The sequence below is a fragment of the Dasypus novemcinctus genome, chromosome 12, assembly GCF_030445035.2.
Source record: "Dasypus novemcinctus isolate mDasNov1 chromosome 12, mDasNov1.1.hap2, whole genome shotgun sequence".
Classification (NCBI taxonomy): Eukaryota; Metazoa; Chordata; class Mammalia; order Cingulata; family Dasypodidae; genus Dasypus; species Dasypus novemcinctus.
Window position 1 is genome coordinate 53,078,218 of NC_080684.1, and position 19,955 is coordinate 53,098,172.

The 19,955-nt window shown below is 36.7% G+C and overlaps 1 long non-coding RNA gene across 1 annotated transcript; it reads right to left on the reverse strand.

The window, feature by feature from the left end:
* Window positions 1-1,138: 1,138 nt before the first annotated feature.
* LOC139440122 (uncharacterized) lies at window positions 1,139-16,830 on the reverse strand. The gene is made up of 3 exons (XR_011650181.1): window positions 16,762-16,830; window positions 15,775-15,881; window positions 1,139-1,158 (listed from the first exon to the last, which is right to left on the reverse strand). It is a non-coding gene; the product is annotated as an uncharacterized lncRNA (long non-coding RNA).
* Window positions 16,831-19,955: the final 3,125 nt, after the last annotated feature.

The window sequence follows — 19,955 nt, forward strand, 5'->3', positions numbered from 1 at the left end:
ACATTTAAATGCCAAAACATTTCAGGGATACTAACCAGCAGAAATGGGTTCTAGTCTTAGTTCTGACATTCATCAGGCAGGGCCTATGAATTTTGGGAGTGCCCTTGATTTTTTTGCATCTGCTTCTTTCATACGAAATGAGAATAACCTAGTCTTCATTTATAGGATTGGACAAGAATCAAATTTGAGGTAACAGATGAAGAGCAGTAGCAGCTGGAAGTTCACATTTTATTTTCATAGTCACAGTATACCAGCACTATTGGTAAAAGGTTTATATGAATTATCTAATTTAATCCTTACAAATACACTAAGAATTAGTTACTTTGTTATCCCCACTTAACAGAAGAAAAAAATGAGGCCCAGAGAGGATGAGTAATTTATCCTGTATTCCACAGTTAGTTGGTAGGCTAGTGATAGAAGCCAGGAATTTTGGAACTAGAGGCCATCCTAGGATATATTATCTTATCCAGAAGTAAAGTGGAAGCAATGTAGAAATGTGAAGCATTATTTTAAAGCACTCTGGAAATATGAGGTATTAGTCTTATTAGAAGAAATATCAGATGCTATTATAAATATAAATAATAAAAAGTATAAATTTAAATCAATTTTCCCATCACATTATTTTTAATGACTACAATGTCCATGTAACTATTTTTGAAAAGTACTCAAAGTTGTGCCAGATAATCTGTGTCTTCAAAGAATTCAGTCTTATATGTCTGTCAATTAGCATAGAGTAACACTGTCTAAAATATGTTCTATCAATATTAGCTGTATTTTAGATAGTCAACAAGGCAACAGAGCCATGTCCAAAATAGCAGCAATTTAGGAATTGTGATTTTTTGCGTTTCCTGATGCCAGAGTTGTCCATGAAGAGAGTGTGCAGTGGGGGTGGAGTATAATCTGTACTACTAAAAGGGGATTATCCAAAAATATTTTTTGAGTGGGAGGATTCATTTAAGAAGAATGCCCTTCTTGAGTGTGTGATGTAATGGTACCATATGAATCCCAACTTCTTCCTGCCGTCCTTCATCTCCTTTTCAAGAACAGTAAGTCAGTCAGCTGCCACACCATACCTCATTATGTGCAGACGCTGTCCTAGGCAGGGAGCAGAGCCATGAATAAAGCAGACAAATTACTTGCCTTCAGGGAGCTTAAATTCTATAGAAAAGAGACAGAAAATAGATGTATTAAACAATGAGATCATTTCAAATTCTGATAAATACTACTAGGAAAGTAAATTACTAGGTTTCATTTTAAAAATGGAACATTTCCTCCCACATTTCATCATTTCTGAGATCTGGAAGCATTTTACAATCTGATGGTATATCCAAGTTTAATTGGCAGCATTTTTTTTCCCTCTTTATGGTACATCAACTAATGGTGCATCTTACAACTAACAACTTGATTCAATGAAAATGATACAAAATGTAGGAGACACTACTACACCTTTGCACTGGTTATCATGTGACAAATTTAGAATGTGACTATTTCTAACACTAAATATTTTCATAGCTGAGGTGTACCAAATGACATTGGCAATGAAAAGTTGTCTAATATATTTGGTAGGGTGAGAGAGAAACTCATTTCCAAGTTTCATAAAAATTTTCACTGCCTAATTTCTTTTAGTTCTTGATGTGCTTCTTTCTAGTCTGTGCTAAATTTCCATTAATTTAATTTTTCTTTGAAATTCCTACATTATCTCTTGCACATTAAAAACCACCACTCCAACCAGAAAATTGTCTTTCCTTATGTTTTTGCTTTTTATCTTTAAAATATTCTCTTTCATATTTTAGTGTATTTGTTTCTTAATCTCCACCCTCTTTTCTTCTTTTCCCTCCCTAATGCTGGGCTGAGGTTGCTTCCTCCAGCCTCCTTCCCTGAGGGTACACATCTCCCCTTCTCGCAGACTTGTGTACAAATTTTACCTGTCCGGCTGTCATCTCAATCTGCTTCTAATTCTTCCCTGATCTCTGTTTTCCCTCCCTGCTACTTGTGCTTTCTGTAGTCTGACACCTGTGCAATTATTTGCCTGGGTTCTGCTGCACATTCCCTTACAGTTTTAGATTTCCCTTTATGACTTTAAGTCTTTTGCTTCCAACATTAAGAAACGTCAACACATGCTGGGCCTACACATTTTCCTCACGTTTCAGTCACATTTTACTTTCGGTAACTGTACTTATGGTTAGAGGAGTCCTTTTTTCTTTCTCTAAATTTTCCATGTGGGAAACTCTGCTCCCAGGCATGAATGGTACTGAAGTAACATATCTAGCCCATCTTCCCTCTTTCCTTTCTTCCCTTCTCTCCTTCCTCCCTTTTCACCAGACCCTGACTGGGGAATCTTGGAGAAAGAACTGAGCATGCTCAGCTCTGTTCTTTGGCTCTCTGGTGGACCCGCGTATGGAGGAGGTTATATCCTGGTCTGCTCCAAAGACAGCCTTTGACTCTGTGGGGGAAAGAGCTACTACTGTACTTGTGACCTGGTAGTTAAGTATGTCCTATTGAATATTGAGAATCCATGTGGCTGGTACCCCAAGCTACTTTTGCCAATCCAGTATCACTGATGTAGCTGATCCTCAAAAGATGCTTTGGGCTGATCATGGACAATATGTTCATCTTCTGACGTGATTTCTCCATCCTTCTTTAATCAAATCTCGCCTTACTCCATTGAATCCCCTTTCTCTCCTAAAGCAAAATCTTAAATCTTATATTTTGAAAACTGGTAATGCATCTGAGTGGGCAGTGGCCTAGAGTCCTTTATCCTGTTTGTCAGAAAAGCTCTGCTTCCCTCTGTCAGGGTGGGTACAACGCTTTTCCTGCTGAATCCAAGCATTCAGCTCCCACTTAGGGTAGTCTCAAATTCTAAGAGGTTGAGCTCAGGTTCTTTCCATATGTAAATATTTTAAATAGCCTTTTCCTATTTTTTTTTAACTGAATTTGTTTGTAAGTCAGTACTAATTTTATCATTTCCCTATTCCTTGTGAATTTAAGTTTCACTTTAAGAATTCTAGTTGCCTCTTAGCCCAAATGGTATGTTTCATATTTGCATATTCAAATAAAGCAACAATACAAGGAGACAATACAGGAAACACAAAGAAAGAACCAGCTGAAAGAAATTCAAAAGCTCTTAGAAATGTTTTTTTGTTTAAGAAGGGAGTACATTGAGGGATGATATAGAGATAACTGTGCAGAACCAAATATCCATTAACAAAAAGCCATTGTGGGAGTGAATAATAAGATTTAGAAATTTGGTATTAGGGAGTCTCCTACAACCCAAACAAACTCATTGCCAGTGAGGTCCAAGAGTCCTCAGCCCTTCCTGAATAGATTTAGGTGTGCTTATTGATTGTTGTTAGTAGTTTCTTTCTGGTACAGGGCCCTGATTTGTTGTAGATCTCTTCTAGGGCAAGTTTCATTTCAAATCTTTTCCCTTACATCCTTCTGCTTTAGGGAGTAGAGACAGACCTGGAAACATTCGAGGGGAGTCTGAATTCTACATATCCTTCCCTCCCTTATATGGCTGCTGGCTCAGACCTATATAAATCCAGGCTCTACACGAACCTAACAAGATCTAACCATACCCTAGGGATCCAGATTTATCCCAGAGTGTAAAAATGTAGCCAAGAAGCCATACTCATGAAAATTCAGGATGACCTAGACTTTTGGGAGTATGTTTAAATGTACCAACTTTCTGGGAAAATTTTATTTAAAAAGTCCCCATTTGACTCCTATTTTATGAAAATGACTTCACTGGCTGTCTTCAAGTACAAATGTCTGGAGCTTCTCTGACTAGAGTAAAATGGATGGAAGAGGTAACACTCACAAAGTAATTTATTCAACAAATCTGTTTCAGGGAAGACAAATCGCCAGAGGATAGATGTCTTTGAAATCACACAAGCTTGGATCCCAACCCATATCATGCTAATAAGTACCATCTCTGAGCTCTTGGACTCAGATTTTAGTTGTGGTGATAGCGTTATCTCACACAATCCTCTGGGACAGGCTTTGTTATGATCCTCTTTTACAGATGAAAAAAATAAGGCTCAAAACAAATCACCCAGGGAAGGTTTCATAGAGGAGGTTAGAATTGAGATGAGTCTTGACAAATGAATAGAATAGGGAGAAAAGAAACTTAACAAGAATTGTACATTGTAAGCCAGAGTCCAAAGATAAAACCCAAGAAAGCAGGTTGGGGACGTCAGACCCTATTGGAAAAGAGGACTCATTTAAAAGAGGAAATCTCTGCATTTAAAGTGTATAATAATTATTTGGAGAGTTTGAGGTTCATTTTTAATAAATCTGGAGTAAAGGGAAAGTAAATATTTTTGAGCAGGACAGTGACATTACTCAGACATTCCTTTGTAAACAAGATAACACCAGTGTGGCACCTCAACGCTTCAGAGACCGTATTGTCTGAAACCTTCTGAGCACAAAGAGAATAGCTGAAAAGTTAGTATTTTCCAAGATTGATGGTCAAATCTAGTCTCCCTGATTCTGTGGTTAGTTTAAAGTTTATGTTTATAAAATTCCTAAACCTTGATTTAAAATAGTCTGAATAGATTTTTGTGCCATGGGCACTGTGGACAGGAGACATGATTAAAATGGCAAGCTTCAAGTAAACTGTTTCCACATAATCTTACACTTCTTCTTTTTTATTTTATTTTTGTCTAATTTGAAGGGTTTTTTCCAAGGGTAATTAGTAATGGTCTTTTCAATTCTCCTCGATCATGTACACTAAACAGATACAGAGATTGAGATTCATGCCTGAGAAAAGCTTGAGACATGATTATAAGTAACAAGATTGTTTCTACAAGTCACTCATGAATACCAATTTTATGACTTAAACTATCTCTGTATAAAATGTTATGAGAAGATATATCATGGAAAATATTTGTTTATTGAGCATCCACAGGAAAACAATCATATACTACTATATTATTTTGCTTCCTCATTTATAAAACTTAAAAGTGATGATGTTTCATTTCTGACATGAGCCTAAAATACATAACAACTTATTTATTCATATCACTTATAAATCACTTCAATTAAATCACATAAAAGCCCCTCCAATTTCTTCTCTATGATGCTCTTTCCTAATTTGGAACTCACTCCTCATTTCTTGATTTATTTTCTTTCTATAATAAGTCCCAGAACAATGATGCTGGGTCATGTGCCTTGATCTTAAAATTGATGATCATCATAGGTCAAAAGTCCCTAGAAGAAAGAAAGGCAACATTTGTTGATGAAATCACATGAGTTGATGAAATCCATAAAAAGCAGCTGTTCTAGTTAAGTCAACCAAAATTTCCTCAGGAGTCACCCCAATTTTTGGTCCTACAGGATTGATGGTGGACCAAGTTTTGTGCTTTAGTGTGTTTTTTTAAAGTTTCCTATGTGACCCTAGGTAAAATTTTGGGAAAATAAACTTAATAAGATATTGATTACCTCAGTGAAATTTGTGTGATTGTGTCAGGAAATTCTTGACTGAAAGGAAAACCTTTGTTCTTCAATTACTTGTTTTTTATGCCCTCTTATTTGACTTTTATTATCAAGTTAAAATATCTTTCCTTTTTTGACCTTCCCACAAACCAGTAAAAACTGCTCTGCTGAACAAGAAAGAGAAAGAGATTGAGAGTAAAGCCAGATGCACATTGAGCACACACTCACAAAGCTCTTTTTTGTCTTATCTCTATAAAATATACTTTTCTAAATGTTTCAAAGACTACATAATATTGTCTTACACCCACATTGGAGCTTAATATTTGAGGACAATATTCCTTTTACTGCTAAGAAAGTAATGGACAGAGCCTTCAAGCAGCGATTTGTATAATCCAAAACTGATGGAAATTGTATAATTTGTAAAAGCATTTTTTTTGTTTGTTTTTGGTTTTTTTAAGACTTATTTTATTTATTTCTCTCCCCATCCCCCTACCCCCATGTTGTCTCCTCTCTGTTTTCATTCACTGTGTATTTTTCTGCATCCACTTGCATTATCCGGTGGCACTGGGAGACTGCATCTCTTTTTGGTTGCGTCATTTTGCGGCATCAGTTCTCCATGTGTGCAGCACCACCCCTGGGCAGGTTGTGCTTTTTTCATGAAGGGTGGCTCTCCTTGCAAGGCGAACTCCTTGTGCATGGGGCACCCATACGTGGGGGTACCCCTGCATGACACTGCACTCCTTGCTCACGGCAGCATTGCATGTGGACCAGCTCACCACACGGGTCAGGAGGTCCTGGGTATTGAACCCTGGACCCTCCATGTGGTAGGCAGACGCTCTATCAGTTGAGCCATGTTGGCATCCTGTAAAGGTATTTTGGAACTATCCAAGTTGACAGGTGATATTTCACTCCACTTAATTCTTAACTTCAAAACTTTTTAGCCTCAGAATTTCATGCAGAATCAGTAAGAAATGGCATAGAATTTTCCTTTTCTCTAAAAAATAAAAATAATATTGTCCTTAAACTCACCTAATTTTAGAAATATAAAAATCACTCCACTTACAGAATTTTAGAAGGGTCCGAAAGTGGGTTATCTGAGGCTTCTTGCCTGTTTTGGGGTTTTTTTTCTTTTTTTGTTTAGTTTTCATAAAAATGATTTAATATAAACTTGTGACTATTTGTACCTGGGAATGTTTTTCCCACTAAGCCTGAAAAGACTATGAGGTTGGCAGTACCCAATTACTGGCCGACTCTGAACTGAAATGGCATTTCACACATAATGTAATGGTCTTTCTTGATTCAAAACCTCCAAATAGGGCTTGGAAACAGGCCAGCACATCTGCAATATACCCCTGTATATATCATCACCATATAAATAGAGATACATTTTGAAACTTGCACATTTTAGAAAATTTTTTTTCTTTATTTCTTCTTCTTTAGAAAACTTTTAATTGTTTCCTTGCCATTTTATTTCCAGACTGGAGCAGTTGCACAATTTGAATTTTAAAAAATACTTCTAAATAATATATTAGGATAAGAGGGATACATTTTTACACTTTGTTTCATGCACTAAGAGACATTAGGAATTTTATAGAAAGCGTTATTTTTTAAATGCCATGTTAGAATGAAGACATCTTCTGAAATCTAAATAGATCCTTTGGTCCTCTTCACACAACAGTTTTTCTTATGATTATGAGGATCCCAGGGACTACCTCTTCCACCTAGTGCTCAGAAGATTAAATAATATTAGTGTACTTTCCTAAGGTTTTGAAGCAAGTCTTTAAGCAAAATGTTTAGAAATAAAAACAAATCAATAGTAAAAAGACAAAAGACTTGGAAAGACATTTCACAAAAGAGGTTTCCAAATTGCCAATAATTATAACATTCATGAAAAGGTACTCAAGTACAGTAGTCATTAGTACAATGTGAACTAAAACTACAATAAATTGTCAGTGCACACCCACCAGTATGGCTGAAATGAAAAAGACAGACAACACTAGGATTGCAGTGATGTAGAGCAAGCAGAACTCTCACATACCTAGTGGGAATGTAAATCAGTAGAACAGCTTTAGATAATTGGCAGTTTTCTAAAACTGAATAGATGCATTCCCTATGACCCAACAATTTCATACCTAGGCATATACCTAACAGAAATGCCTATGTAAGTTTACCAAGACAAGCACTAGAATGTTCTTAGCAATACAAATTATAGTAGCCCAAATTGGAAACTATTCAAATGCTTTTTCAGTAGTAGATGGATAAATAAATTATAGTCTATTCTTACAATGGAATTATTTTAGTAATGGAATGAACAATCTTCAACTACATGCCACAGTATGAATGAACCTCACAAACTATGCTTTCTATATGATTCCATTTATATAACATGCAAAAATAGACAAAATAGTCTATGGCATTAGAAGTGAACTTAGTGGTTATCCTTGGGAGGGTCATGATGAGAGATAAACTCTGGGAATGTTGGGGGTTTCCAGGAATTTACTGTTTCTTTTAACTAGGTGCTGCTTCAACAAACTGTGTACTAATGATCTGTGCACTTTTCATGAATGTGTTATGCTCCAGTAAAACTTTTTGTGTTCAGATTGTTTTTCCTGTCAAATCCTGTTCTTAGAATTTAACCAAAAAAAAAAAAAAAAATTACACCCTGAATTGCAATTCTAAGACCCCAAATAAATGACTTTGTTGCCTTTAAAAAACAACAAATTTCAGCAAAGCTTAAACACTTACAAAGAGTACAAAGATGTTTATTATGACATTAGTTTTAAAAACCAAAATATTGAAATAAGCCAAATGTCAGACAGTAGAGAATTTTTTTAAAATTATGATACATACAAAAATGAAATACTGTTTAGCTATTTGAAAATATATTTGAGATAAATATTTATTATATATGAAATGTTTTCATACAATAGTGGGAGAAAAAGGTTAGGTTATAAAAAAGTAAGCTTGATTTGATGGGTGTTATGGGTGTCAGGGCCAGTATCTAACATACCCTGGGAGCATTGTTCACATTTGTATTCTATATGGAAATGTGATTCCTGGAGCTTTGAAGTACACAGCCTGCCAAATTGTACATGATCACACTTCTGGACATTTACTTGAATATTTATACTGTTTATCTTAAATGGCAAGATTGTATGCGGTTTTATTTCCTTCTTCTGTAAATTTTTTGCACTTTCCAAAATTTCTATAATGAAAATGTGTTGCTTTTTTCTTTATCATCAACTACACTCATTGAGCTAAGCTTAATGCTTAAAAATAGGAGTTAAAGAAAATTTATTTTTTACCTCCTGGAATCTATGATCTAATTTAACCTACAAAAATAAAACAGATACAGGGACATAAAGTCAAAACATAGAGGAAGATAGACATTGAGCACAGAAAATACTAATAAACACACTTTTACAAACCTCTCCTCTCCTATTGGAACTCTCCAAATCCTTCAATGCCTGGTTTAAAATTCAAATTTCCCTTTATGAAGACCTTCCAGACCATGCCAGCCAAAGGAAACTGCTTTCCTCTTCTCCAATCTCCAATGTATTTATAGTGAGTACAACCTGTTTAGATTTCAGAAATTTCTACCTAAGCTATCTTCTCAACCAGACAGTAAGTTTTTTGAGAGCTTGAAGGACCAAGGCACATTTTTATTTCTGAATAATAAATCATGCAACCAACCCCACTCCTACTACTACATCTGGCATTGGCCTTTCTTTTGCAAAAAAAAAAAAAAATGTATTAATGTTCAATAAATATATGGTTGCTTGATTGCTATATCACTGTGACAGCTTCTATTACTGTTGGGCAACTAGGGAGGAGAGCTATAAGTTCAGGAGGAAGGAAAGGATGTAAAGAGGATCAATCCCCAACATTTTTTTTTTTAAAAAAGAATGTTTAAACTAAGGAGGACCAAGAATAGAGGTCATCCATCTTAATTAAGCTATTTCAGAGAGTCCAGTTGTTCTCATGGGCAAGGAAGGCCATAAACAGGTGGAAGATCTTGAGAGGTTTCTGGGAATACATGGAGGCCGCTCAAGGAGTCAAGTCCTACCATGCATCCTGCAGCCGGCAGAGATGAAGAGGGTGGCTCCAGATAGTGAGCACGTATCCATGGCAATTGGACTACAGCTCTCAGAGACGTAATTAAACTGTTCTTTCCGCACCACTCTAGCCAGACTTATCTAGGGACAGGCCTAAAGAAGATCAAAGCTAAGTGATCAAGTAAAGCAAGTAATCAGGAATTAAAGTTTGGGTAACCTTATTAGTACGAAAACCTCCGGACATTATGGTTGAGGAAGGCAGAGGCAGAAATCAAGTTCAGAACCACAGAGCAGTCTCTTTGACAACTGAAGTTCAGGGGAGGAGTTTCAGGAAAACACACAAGATCAGGCATTCACTAGTCAGAATGCTGAGGTAGGAAGTCCCACATCAGGTTCCAGAGCTGAAATCTGACTAGAGGAAAGTGGGTATGGGAGAGAGGTAGAGAAGGAATGAGGAGTTTATACAGGGGTACAAGGGGAGGCCAGGCCACCAGATTAGAAATTTCCTGGACCATAAATATTAGCATCTTCCAGTAGCTTTTCTATTTATCCAGACTCCGGCTCATCTGCCCTGTTTCTTTTAAGCTCCCTTCATTCTTTACAACCAAGAATCAACATTCACATGTAACAAATAGCCCAACCACTGTGGGAAATCTTAGAGAATAAAGAGAAAAGGTTTTCTAATTTACATGACTAAAGGTCATAATCTTTGCACTTTCCTATGATAAAGTAAAAGAGAATTAATTTCAACATGATTTTGCTCATATTTCCTCACTGAACAAGCTGATAAACAAAACAACCTCATGTGTTTTTCTTCCGTTTATGGCTGTTTCATTGATCAAAGTTTACCTCCTATTCCACTAAAAATGGAGCCAGCTGTCCTTACAATCTTTAAGTTCTACAAGTGACCCAGAGTGAACCAGTTAGTGAGTACAGATGGCAAGTTGGAAGAGAAGGGGTTTGGGTTTATGAAAGTGTCTCCTGGACTTTAACTAGCTTCAGGCTGCAATAAAATGTTAATTAAAATGCATTAGAAGGAAATTCATGGACAACAATAATTAACCATATAAAACACGACAGAATTTTTTAAAACAATGATCCTTCCCCCCTCATTACACCTGCACAGAAAGAACAGGTCATATGGAAAATATCTTGCAGCACTTCCTGAAGGTTAAGGGTTCGAGCAAACCACAAAGGACAGTGAATTCCAGAGAACAGGATGGAAAATCGTCTGCTTGTGGTCAGATTTGGGGAGGTGGTAGAAAATGTATTCTACTGGATTCTGTCTTCAAATTCATATTCAAATATTCCCCAAACAAGCAATGCAGTTCCAACTGAAGATGCAGTACAGAGGATTTTACTGGTTAGTAACTTTAACCAATATAACAGAAGCCAGCTCATGATTATTCTATTTTTCCATAAATACATATTTGTGTTTATCCTTTATCTGCTGTCATGCTGAATATACTCTATTTTGTCATATTTTGAAAAATTACTTTTTATATAGTCTCATTTTAAGTTATGGAATGAAATGAAGTATTTTATAGTATACATGAGAAGAGTAAGATGCTCTATCAAAGGCACTTTTACTCTGGTTTGTCACATTTGCTGGCCTTATCTTCCACAGAACTCTTCATATAACAGAGATACAATTGTTTTTATAAGAGTAGAAGAAGAAATTCTAAGGAGGAGAAATTGTCCCCAGAGATGCAAAAGGTACTGGTAGATCAACATGGCAACATGCACAATGCAAAAAGCAGGTTAAATTTAGTGATGGATGAACTTCAAAAGATTTCTAGCTCTGGTTCAATTTAGATACTTATTCAAAGCATGTCGAAATGATATAAACCTTGTGGGCCTACATAATTGAGCTTAAAAAATTTCTTCAGCAATTTTTCCTCACAGCATTCTCTCTCTCTTCTTTCCTTCCATCTCTCTCTCTCTCTCTCTTTTTTTTTTTTTTTTTGGTATAGAATCTGGAATGTAAAATCCAAGGTCTACACAAATATGAAAACATAAATATTTAAAGTTTATAAATATGGTTCTGTCTGTTAGACTAAAGTTGGATTCCATTTAAGTTCAGTTTTTCTCCACAATCATATTAAGCCTGTTTCTCATCATGCCACACAGGATGGAGAGCTGACATGCCAAAAAAGTCGCCATTGTCTTCAAAGGATACTTGTGGAAGATGAAGAAATATGTCATTGGAAGAATATTAACCATCTAATGCCTTCAAGGTTAGAATGAGAAAAGAGAAATGATTATACCTGAAGGTTCTGAAGGCTAATCATGCCAAGTTTAAACTCAAAGAGAAAAAGAAATACAGGGAAACTCAAGCATTTGCCCCAGAACCATAGTCACTGGAAGACATAGACAAAGGCCACAAAATTTGGGGAATTCTCATCCAAAATTTTGTGTTTCACCCAATCTCTCAAGTTTTGAAATATGCCATATGAAATCTTTACTCAATAGCACTTCACTTACCTAAAACTGAGGTTCAGATAAGTCTTGAATGAATTTAGGTGATGTTACAACTGGCATCTAGTAGAATCCTAAGATTTTCATGGTGTAAAAATATTTCTTGGGAAGAACATGAACTCTGGAGATAGGACATTTACAGCCATATTAGACAGGAACTAGGGAGGTGTGGCCACAGAGTTCAAGATATCTGGGACCCTTGAATGAAAATTCACCTTCAGTTTAGAAAGAAATTCAGAAACTGGACATTAAGTGTTGATAAGAAGCAGTGGCTCTGAGGTAGAAAGGAGGCTGGACGTGAATCCATCCTATTCCATTCCTGAAAGGTTATAAATCCAGGCATCCTAACAACTCTGCTATAGGAAATCCTAGTCAATCCAAAAAAAAGATCTGATTGATAGTCAAAGAGAGAAAGTTAAGCACCTGAGATCCAGAGGCCCATCAACCTGCAAGGAACTTAGAGCAATAGGGGAAAGGACATCCCAAAGAGAGTTGGAAATCAGAGATGGATGCACTTCATCACATGAAAGTGACTAGGGAGAATATAATACCCTAGGGTACTTGGGTCTCCATTACCCCTCTGATCTCATCTTTGAGTGTCCCTTTGCTCTGACCTAATTAGATTTTTTGCTCTTCCTTAAGCAACCCAGCATACTCTCACTGAAAGGTCTTTTCTCTGTTGGTTCCACATGACAGAAACTGTGACAGGTGGGAATGATATGTAAGATAATGCTCCCTTGAGGGAAAGAGCTGAGATCCTGGCCATTTGACAAGTGGAACTATTGATTCAGCAGACAAGGGTGAGAACAGAATGATTTTATTTAAGATCCACTAACTGGTGGGGCCCAGGGAACAGTAATGATTGCTTCAGGCAAGATCCGTGAATGAGTGCTAAATTAGTGGGTGAAAATTTACGGAAGAAAAGGATGTTTGCATGATCTCAAAATAAATCCATATATATATATATATATTTTTAATTACTGTGGTAGTTTTAGCATATGTCCACAAATTCTTTGATATGACTTCCTCCAGAAGGTGGAGCTTAATTCCAATTCACCTAAGTATAGACAAAATTTAGTGACTTGCTTACAAAGCATAGAGTACAGAAGAATAGTAACTTTACAGTGAAGAAATCTAGCAGACACTGTCTGTGGTGGTTTGAAGCTGTATGTACTCCCAGAAAGATATGTCCTTAAATTTAATCTATTTCTGTAGGTCTGGACATGTTCTAAGTAGGACCTTTTGAATGGCTACTTTAGTTAGTGTGACCTACCACATTCAGGATGGATTTTAATTCTCTTTCTAGAGTCCTTTATAAATCAAATGAGTTCAGAGAGAGAGTAAGTGAGAGAGAGAGAGAAAGTGAAAGCCACAGAAGCAAGTTGTGTCTTGCCATCTGACAGGAGAGTCAAGGCTCACTGGCAGTCAGTCTTCAGGAAGAAAATATTGCCTTGCTAATGTTTTAATTTGGACATTTTTGTCAGCCTCAAAACTATAAGCTAATAAATTCCCATTGTTAAGCTAACCCAGTTCATGCTATCTGCTTTCAGCAGCCTAGCAAACTAAAACACATCTTAACAAAGTGATCAAGGTTAAAAAAGTAATAGGCCCTATTAATATCATGTACTCATTGATCTGAAAAGGAACTTTATCTCTGTGGTATTCTTCCAAAACTACCAATTAACCCAGATGTATCATGAGAAAACCTCAAAATATCAGTCAAACCCAAATTGAGAGACATTGTACAGAATACCTAACCAGTTTTCTCCAAAAGTGTCAAGGCCATGAAAAACAAAGAAAGATTGAGAAACCGCTGCATGTTGGAGGAGTTTAAGTACAACATGGTATCCTAGATGGAATCCTGAAACTGAAAAAACATATTAGTGAATAAATTGATGAAATCCAAATAAAGTATGTGGTTCAGTTATTAGTGTGGTACCAATGTTAATTTCTTAGTTTTGATAAATGTACTATGGTTATATGAGATGTTAACATTAGGAGAACTCCCTACTATCTTTGCAACATTTTTATAAATCTAAAATTATTCCAAAATTAGGAGACTATATATATTCTGTCTATATCAAAAAGGATAAAAAGTCAAGGCCAGAATAAAAAAAAAGAATATGCTTCGTGTAGAGAAAAAGAAATAAAGAAATAAACCAGATTAAATTCTTAGGTTGAGCAAGCTCAGATTCTCCTCCCTTCAGCTTTTTCTTGTCAATTAATTGAACACTGTCTCGAGCAGAGGCTAAGGAGTGGGTCATCAATCCACTGAATCCTAAGAAAATATACACAAAGTTGAGAGAAATCAACATCTAACTGCCCTGTAATGCAGAATGTTCTATTATGTAGTTCATCTGCAATGCAGTGTTTGTCACTTAAAAGAATAGTAAAGTAAAAGGAACACAGGACTTAGATATAGAAAAATTAGGTTCAATTCCTAACTCTCAACTAACTTCTTTCTTAGGTCGAGCAGTTTTATTGAACCATGGTTTCCTTATTCACAAAATAAGAGTAGCTATAATAATATTATCTGTTTTATCACTTCTAAAGGTTTGGGGAAGTTTAAAAGAGATGTCATCAAAAGACTTTTGCAAACCATACTAAAGTTTAGTATTAGTTAAAATGATAAAATTATAAACTGCATATTTTTAATTATTAATGTACTTTAAAGACTAGCATAGTACAGAATTGTGGGAAACTTTCCCATAATCAGATTATTTAATTAACTATAAAGTGTTCCTCTTCCACAATGCCTGAAAACCAAGAGCTTTTTATAGTGGATTTCAAGTAGACTTGAAGAAACCAAAGTTAAATGTGAGTTTACTTCATTTCCTAGAAGACTGTCTTCTCAATACATAAGAGATAAAATGAAAAAACATTCATTACTTCTTCACCTGTAAAATGATAATCCCCCAAATCCATCCAGTTTGAAATTTTTTGACACTGTATTTTTCCAAAGAAGTTTTTTGACACTGTATTTTTCCAAAGATATGATTCAAGGCAATGCTTTGTAAGATTATAGGTGGGGTATAGGAAAAGAAATCTATACCATCCGTAAGCTTTCTGTAGTTTTCAACACATTACATAAAATAAAAAAATGTAGCCTCTGTGGTGGACATCCTTACTATGAACAACCTGAGAGCAGATCCTGGGTCCAGGAACCTTCTCGCTAATTGTAAATCTCAATTTCCTGTTTAGATTCTTTGGAGTCTATCATCCACAGTGGTCAACCATGAACAGCCAATAATCCAACCTCCCAATGAATCGTAATAAAAAATGTCACCATGTCTTTTCCTGACTCAGACATTACAACTGAACTTAGTACATTAAAAAATTCCATTCATGTATGTGAGTGAGTGAGAGCATATGTGTGTTGTTCACATTAAAGCCCTTAAATCAAGATGAGAAGAAATCTCATTCATTGCTCTCAGGTAGATAAAGTTGCCTAATTGACCCCAAATAAGCAAACTCAAAACAGTTAACTCTTGTTTGTCTCCAACTTTAGATACTTAATGGAAAAGGCACTTATAAATCTAGTCTAAATAAATCTGTCGTATCAGTTCAGAATAATTACCTAAGCCTATCTCAAACCCATCCACATCCAATTATATTATCTAGTGCCCAGCCACAGCCAATTACATTATCTCTCCAGTGTTTACATAAATCCTATCACTATCTTCAGAGTTTGGCTTTAGAGTTCACAAAAAAAAAAAACCGGGAGAAAAGTACAGGCTTTGGGTTAAACCCCACCTTTACCAACTCTACAAAGCTAAAACCTGTCCGTATAGGCTACAAGAAGTACCTTCTGTTTTGTGAATTCAGAACCATTTAACTTGAGAAAGAGTCTTCCATCTTCACACCATCACAGAGGCATCTTCCCTTGAAAACAGCCACAGCCACTGCCAAATTCTGGCATGATATGGATAAAATTACTTGGTATGGCATCACTGATCCATCAAGCCTAATGACAGTTTCATGCAAATTGACAAATTTGAATAGGCACAAAAAGAAAAGCACAGATGCACAATTCCTAATCCAATCCAGATGTATTTTGGTATTCAAATTTTTCAGATATTAGAGCGGTAATAAGGCTCTTATACTGAGTACCATGTAACATTCCTGGTGAAGTCTAGGGCAACACCACAATCAGACATTTCAATGGAACACACGAATATTTACACTCAGTGAGATAACAAAAAGATTACAAATAGCCCCAGAAAAATTCAGAACCAGTTTTGTCCTCAAATGATTATGAAAAAAATCATTTTCAAGAGCTTTTTGGATTATGGAATTGAGGCTAATGGGTTTTGGAACGATAGTAGAACTAACATTTGAGTGTGAGAAGGGACAGGAGAGAGAATTCATTTTCTTTTTATGCCCTCCTATCTAAAGAAGAACCTATTCTCCATTTCAAATAGTTAAAGGAATTTTTGAGGGTTGATCCTCTCTAATTGAGACCTCAGCATCCCACCTTATTAAAGGATCCTTGTAAGTACATCAGCATGTGTATGTGTTTCCAATATAGACTCTATGGGAATATAATACTTCCAAATTCCATCTAGTTTCTTTTATAATGTTCACAGATTCAGAAGACAATTATGCCCAAGCCTGAAATAAGCAGTCCACCTGGCTCCATTTATCCCCCTTTTATATTAAGGACAATGTAACCCAAACCTTTATCTTCAGTCTTTAAACATTTCACACAGGCCGATTTGGGAAATTTATTGTCATCTTAAAGAGACTTGTCTTTTTCATTCAGGGTACCCCAGTACAAAAACCAGCTCGGTACCTGTCGGCCATCTGGACTCTGTACATATACCAGGCCAAAAGTTTCCAGATTTCCTCCTTGGAGTTTGCTCTGCAGAGGACAAATCCGATTAGGTGATATTAAATGAAAAATATTGCTGGAAGAGTTACAAGCCATTATTCTGAGCACAAATGACATTTTCTTTAATACATGTTCCCAGTGTAAATAAGCTTTGAACTTCAGATCTGCCTGGGTGCTGGGGTTTGTTTGCAATAGTTATGTAGCCAACATGACGACACCTTTGGCTGGGACCCAGGTATTTTTAATCAGCAAGGCTGTGGTGTATGAAACAGGTTCAAATGGTTTTTCTTTTCCATGTCTAAAATTTCCGAGAATCTAACTCACTTCTTCTAGCATATAGTGGATACAAGTAAATCAGGCTTTATTGTGCCATAACAGCCAGTGTCTACCAGTAATTTGAAATCTAATAGGATCTTATTACAATAAATAGGGCAAAATTTAGTTTTTAAGAATACTTAGGATTATATGTTAGTGACAGCACACAAGAATAAGAGTTCAAGGGCTGACCTAGCCACTTTAATAGTTTCTAACAATTATACTTTCTTTCAGGTCACTGTTTTTCAACTCTGCTTGTATATTAGAAGAACCTGAGAAGCTTTTTAAAAAATACCAGTGTCCCACTCTACAGCAGAAATTAAATTGGAAACTCTAAGAACAGATTTTGGGCATCTTTATTTTTAAAAGCTCTCTAGATGACTCAGATGTGTAGCCAAAATTGAAAACTGCTACTCTGGGTCATGCATTCATTCAAAAATGAATGTCCTGGGACTCTTCTAAGCACTAGCAATTCAGAAAATAAAGTCATCATTTTTGGGTGATAGTCATCAAAAGTCATAGGTGATATCGGAGGAGAATGCAGAGACCAGGTGATGCAGGACCTCGAGGACTTTTTCTTTTATGCCAAGTGCAATGGACAGCTGTTAGGAGTAGGTAAGAGTTTAAGTAGAGGATTGACATGATCTGACATATTTTAAAAGGTCATTTTGGCCATTTTGTAGAGAACATCATTAAAATTTAATCAGTTCCAAGTACTGAGCAAACCACAAGTTTGCCTCCAACCAAGAGAGGGGTGCCCTGGCTGTTTTAGAAGAGTATCATTCCTCTGAGCCACATTTTAATGCCGGGCCACTTAGTGAATTTCCACTGTTTTCAGGAGACTTCATGTGACTTCCTCTGCTAAAGACTTCATGTGACTTCCTCTGCTACTAGAGAAAACTCACGTTCAGAACACAGCATGCATTTCTCAGCTTGATTATGCATGACTCACTGCTTCCCACCTTAAGCACTCTCTTAGTTACAGAGGGAAAAAGAATCTAAGCGATGACTCTTCCCAACTCAGACATTCATGTACTAACTTTGCTATGAGCTATCAAACAGGTGCAAACATCTACAACCAGGGAATAAGGATGTCTAACTAAGGTACTGTTTGGGTAATAACTAAAACAAGATCTTATGTCTTTATCATAAATTACAAAGCAGGCATTTTCCCTACAATTTGTGTGTGAGTCATAAAACAAATTGGATATGCCATGATTGCTGAAGTGAACCAATTTATATTGGGAATCAAATCACAACTGAGAGTCAGTAACTGCATCTAGAGAGCAGGCAAAAAGCAGTGACTACAGAACCTAAGAACACATAATCTGCTCTCGTAGCATCTTTTATTTACCAATGAGGTGGTGAAACCAAGGCCAAGAGTGAGGGAAGACTCTGAAAGGCTCCTGGATGGATGTTTTGATCCCCCAATTCATAAATTATACCCAGCAATTATAAAGCAGGCATAGATATTTTGATAAACTAATGCCACTGAAATATATGCATTAAAATAATTTCATTATCATGAGTCAGAAACATGACAGCTGCAAAGCCACCTTTCCTGTTAGAAACACTGTTTTTAAAGTATACTTTTTCTCAAATGTTCTTGGAAAGGCAATGAGCTTTTAAAACAGAATACATTTGAGTAACATGGAGGCTCTCAGGAGGTAACTCTTAGGTACCCTACAGCTCTAGGCCTAGATGAAATTTCAAGCACACAGGCTCATAAGCACAGTCATCAGTATCAAGGTCCCATCATTGGGCCTCTCTGGCACCAAGGGATTACTCCCAATCACCAGCTGGTGATGCAACTAGAAAAAGACCTTGAATAAAAGGGGAAAATGGTAAAGACAAATAAGTTTATATGGCTAAGAGACTTCAAAATGAGTCTGGAGGTCATCAGAGGGGTCGCACTTACACATGCCTTAGCAGGATCCCAGAGACAGCCAAAGAAGATACAACCCCAGGTACAGGTGCTCCTGAGGGCTACAGAGACACACAGGTTCTATGGACATGGCAGATGGCTCTGGAGTTCAGTGCCTTGCCAGTGGACCTACTTTGGAATTTGTGTTCCTGAACGTGATGGAGCTGGACTCAGATTGACTTCTCTACACTTGCCTCTTCTGTCACTTTTACTGAACCTGTGGTTGGTACTGGGGTTGGTGAATGCTCAGAAGACTTGAATCTCTGGACTGCCCATGTGCCAGCTGGGCCCTGAGCCTCAGCAGAGTTGCAACACTTACTCTCCCTTTTGTTGGACTTACCCAGGTAAGCTAACTGGGAGGCGAGGATGGTCAACCACCACACCAGGGAAACGAGAGAGTCTACAACTGCAAGCAGGAGAATCGCATCCATCAGCCATGTGGGATCTAAGCCCCCTCTCGATTTAGAGGTGGAGTGGTCATTGCCATCCCAGGGTTCACAGGCTGGAGGAATAAAAAATGGATTAGAGAGGGAAAAAGAGGTGTAATATGGGGCATTTTCGGGACTTGGAGTTGTCCTGAATGATATTGCAGGGACAGATGCAGAATGTTATCTATCCTACCATAACCCACTGAATGGACTGGGGGAGAGTGTAAACTACAATGTAAATTATAATCCATGCTGTGTATCAGTGCTCCAAAATGTATTCACCAAATTCAATGAATGTGCCACAATGATGAAAGAGGTTGTTGATGTGGGAGGAGTGAGGGGGTGGGGAGTATGGTAATGGGAACCTCTTATATTTTTTAATGTAACATTTTGTGTGATCTATGTATCTTTAAAAAAAAGACAAAAAATTGCTAAAAACAATACAAAGAAATTGTAAAAAAAAATTTGAGTTGAGGCAGACTGCTGCA